This window comes from Ostrinia nubilalis, chromosome 18 (assembly GCF_963855985.1).
Source record: "Ostrinia nubilalis chromosome 18, ilOstNubi1.1, whole genome shotgun sequence".
Classification (NCBI taxonomy): Eukaryota; Metazoa; Arthropoda; class Insecta; order Lepidoptera; family Crambidae; genus Ostrinia; species Ostrinia nubilalis.
Genome location: NC_087105.1, coordinates 108,629 through 113,168, shown reverse-complemented (window position 1 = coordinate 113,168; position 4,540 = coordinate 108,629). Strand labels below are relative to the sequence as shown.

Here is a 4,540-nt window from a genome sequence, read left to right as displayed (position 1 = left end):
ATTCCCAAAATCCTGCGTCTAATCGAAGCTGTCAATTAAGTGTTTTGAGTGCGCCCGCGCAGCCATCCATCAGTAGGGAAGAGACACCGACACTCTCTACTTATCGATAATTTCTAACCATCAACTCTTATAAATGGTAGATAACTATTAATCTATACTAATATTAAAGAGCTGAAGAGTTTGTTTGTTTACCTGAACGCGCTAATCTCCGGAACTTATGGTCTGATTTGAAAAAATCTTTCAGTGTTAGATAGACCATTTATCGAGGAATGCTATACAACATTATGCTACGATTAATAGGAGTAGAGCAACAATGAATAATGTTGCGAAAACGGGTTTTCACGCGTACGAAGTCGCGGGCACAGCTAGTTTGGTTAATATGCCCCGCGTGAGCAGGGCGTCAAAAATTGAGTGAGACTCATTTGAGTGATTGAGTGTTCCCCTCCACGGAAATCTTTAGTAAAAGGCGAAAGATTTATGCGTGTTGAAGGGAAACCAGAGTGACAAATAAAACGGTGGCCAAACGTCTTAAAGACGGGAAAAAATCAAATGATACCGCGAGTCAACTCAGCACAGCTCCATCGAGCGGCGCAATATAACTTTTCTATCAGTAATCCATGTAACAAGTAGTTCTCCTACTTGTTACATGGATTACTGATAGAAAAGTTATACAGATTGAATAAAACTGTTAATAAGCATATCTTCTAATATATTTTTTTAATTAGACTTGAATAAAATAAAATAAAAATACAGGGTGTCCCAAAAAGTAGTGTCAAGCCGAAGCCCAGAGGTAGAGCATCACTAGGGCTACCCGAATCACCGAGACTTTTGATAGTTTTCGAGTTATTTTTTTTTACAACATGTATACTGGATTTTTAGTTTACATTCGTGTTTTACTCGTATATGTAAATACTTCTAAATCAGCTAGGCCTGCTATTCATCTCATAATAAAAAAAATCAAGCATGTAACTTGACTATCAGCGTCACAGTGACCAAAAAAGTGCCTAATCACAGTTTAAAACAATCGTAACTCGAAAACTATCAAAAATAGCGGAACATAGGAACATACATGGGGGTGATTTGGATATACCTAGTGATGCTCTACCTCTGAGCTTTGGCTTGACACTTCTTTTTAGGACACCCTGTATAGAAGGTGCCTACATTCTGTAAACATCTCTATAAGCTCTAAAATGATGATGATACAAACATCATCGATGATAAATCCCAGCAGCACTACCGCGGCCATCGATCAGGCGATGCTCGTTAGAGATACGGCGATCAGCGCGATACTCGGACAGGATTTTCGAATTTGTTGCCTGACAATCCGAGATATTAATACGGAGATAGCATGAGCCGTGCCAGCGCTGATTACGCTTCTAATTAACGGATCGGTTACTCTTTGTCCTGGGATGATTCAAAAGTCTGTATACAATACAATAAACATTAATTTATTTAAGAGTAAGTACATATAACAACAAAAGCACAAATTCTTGGATACAAACATTAAAATTAAATGCATCTTACAAAATATTAGGTAACTGAAAACTGTATAATTGTCTGCAATTGATAAAACTTATGATTTTACTATTCATAGATTTCCAAGAATAATATACCTAATATTTAATAACCTCCTCCTTTTTTGAAGTCGGTTAAAATATGATTCCTCGATGTTTCATAGTCTGATGTCTCTACTTATGTCTCTACTTATCAACACTTGGATTTTATGCTAGCATTAAATGAATGACGATGAAATTATCTATTGTTAAAAAAAAAACTGTGAATATACGTAACATTATTAAATACTATGTATGAAATAGACTATCAATCTAAAGAAGCAAGTGTAAACGCTGTTTACCTGCGATTACACGCTACGTCCAAACACCTAATTTCGCCACTTTTTTCGGTGATCGCTCTCTAAACTCACGGCTCGTGATGGATCGCTATCCGAATTGCAGCGATTTGCTTGCGCAACTAAATTGTTGTGTGTCACGCCTTTGAGTAATAGCACATCTGTCAAAAGATTGCCGAAATGCGTGTTAGTTTTATTTATATTCAATTTCTATTAGAGCAGAGGACATCACTGATCGCAATTCTATTGTTATTAATATCGTGTTACTAGCTGTAATAGATCTTGTATAGGTTTAGCGGTCACTATAGTACGATTTTGACATGATATACCAACAAAAAGTATTTCTGTGATGACACGTAACACCACTAAGGTAAAACAGTCTCATCGGTACCGCTAGATGGAGCTGTGCCGAGTTGACTCGCGGTATCATTTGATTTTTTCCCGTCTTTAAGACGTTTGGCCACCGTTCCATTTATCACTGGTTTCCCTTCAACACGCATAAATCTTTCGCCTTTTACTAAAGATTTCCGTGGAGGGGAACACTCAAATGAGTCTAACTCAATTTTTGACCCCCTGCTCACGCGGGGTTTATTAAACCGAAGTTAATAGTTTTCTAAAGAGTTAGTACATTGTGTAAGTAATCCTTGTCGAAGTCCGTAGTTGCCATTTTGTGTGGAAGGTAAATTTAAAGAAAAAAATCTACTACTCAAAACTGATTTATTCTATACTAGCTTTCCGACCGCGCCTTCGCCCGCGTTGAATTTTGTCTGTCACAGAAAAACTTTATCGCACGCATCCCTGTTTCAAAAACCGGGATAAAAACTATCCTATGTCCTTTCCCAGGACTCAAACTATCTCTGTTTCAAATTTCATCAAAATCGGTTCAGTGGTTTAGGTGTGAAAGCAAGACAGGCAGACAGACAGAGTTACTTTCGCATTTATAATATACATAGATAGATAGTATAGATTGTTGAAGCTACAGAAGCAGTTAATTTAGGATCCCTAACTTCAAACTCTACCTTAGAGCTCGTACGGCGAATTGTTCGAGAAAGCTGGAGGTTGCGCGCGCGCAATCATGTAATTATATCATTCCTCTTCGGAGAAATCAAGCGCGGGCCGGAGGAGATTTATTGCGGACTCTTTTCTAGATTGGACGATTCATTTCGGTCTTTACTACTAACTTTGAAAGCAACCTGGGACTCGCTATTGTTGATGTACAGACTTCGTTCAATATTCGTAAGAGTACTGCAGTTTATTCGAAGTCATTTTTATTTTCTAGTGAACTTTCACTGGTGTAAATCCTTCCTCTCCCCTAGTCTTGTGATTAGAGAGTTGACCTCTTTCGATCCAGAAGTCTCGGTTTCATTCTCTTACTGTTAAAAATCCGTTAAAATACTCGTATCTTTCTTCCTTTAAGAATATACCTGTGATTTTTTAGCACTTCGCTTGTGCAATGCGCCTGTCCCAATTTAAGCTTTGGCTGTGGGGTAATGTTTATTAGTATGATGTTTTTGCTTAATTTATTAGCTCTGCTGAGGGTGAGTCTAGCTAGATATAAGGGTTGACCTAAAGCCAGCAGCCATCGCCGGAGCCCCGCGGTCGTGAGCGGCCGTGCGCGTGCGCCGCGCATTAACTTAATTAAGCAAATGAATTAGAGCGGCCTCAAAGCGCCGATGTCTATCGTGAGTAGTGGCCGTCGAACGCGGCGCGCAGACGTATCAATTATACGCCAATTCTACTAATATCTGTCAGTGCAGGACTGCGGGGGAGAAACAATGCGTCTCAAGGTGTATCTAACGCAGACTGCAAGTAACAATAAGTAAAATTATTGCACAGTGAACATCTTATGAAAAATCCTATAAGCAAAACCTCCTGAATTCCCGACTATATTAATTTTCGGTTTTTAAATTAGTAATTTGTCATAATTTTTCTTTTCAAAACTTCCTAGCTCATTTAAAAATAGTCTGAACATCTATTTTCAATTTATTCAACTTTTTAATTATTACCATCATCGGCCATCAAACATTGCAAATATGTAGTTCTTTTGACCATTTTTAGATATTGCCTATTTCAACAATCTATTTGGCAATTAAAATCAAAGTCATTTTTTTGTTAATCGTGTACATGTAAGGGCACACAGACAGACATACAAGTACTTATGTAGGACTGTTTGAACAAACACAAATTGCTATTATTTTACGTGAATCAGTGATAATTATTTTTGCAAGTATAACATGTATTTTTTTTTTAATTTATTATCCATAGAAGTAAGAAAGCTGTATCTGGGAGCTAAAAGAAAACTTACTTTCAGTGTTTGTTTTATTAAAAAAAAAAAGTTTATTGTCTATCGCTTGATGCCAACCCTGGCCACCTGAGATGCGCAGGCGCCGCAACATCGCTCATTTGTCTGTTCCAGTTACAGTCACACTTCTCATAGCTTCTAACCCTTATGTCCTTAAGCATAGGAAACACGTTTCTTAGAACTTCTGCTGTATTTGTACAAGCTCGAACTACGGTTGAACATGAGTAACAATGTAAAGCGCGACAGAACATTGTTATAGTAAAATGGACGGCCATTTTGCCTAATGGTTAAGAAGGTACAACAATATTAGACATGCTGTCGTAATAATGTAACGGAGGATAATCCTGGTATTTAGATGTTTAGGAATTCACGATGAGAAATACATAGAA

The 4,540-nt window shown here is 37.7% G+C and overlaps 1 non-coding gene and 1 pseudogene across 1 annotated transcript; one reads left to right on the top strand and one right to left on the bottom strand.

The window, feature by feature from the left end:
* Nucleotides 1-381: 381 nt before the first annotated feature.
* Nucleotides 382-504, bottom strand: LOC135080917 (U5 spliceosomal RNA; annotated as a pseudogene).
* A 1,818-nt stretch (nucleotides 505-2,322) lies between these two features.
* Nucleotides 2,323-2,437, top strand: LOC135080921 (U5 spliceosomal RNA). The gene has a single exon (XR_010259090.1). It is a non-coding gene; the product is annotated as a U5 spliceosomal RNA (small nuclear RNA).
* The last annotated feature ends 2,103 nt before the right edge of the window (nucleotides 2,438-4,540 follow it).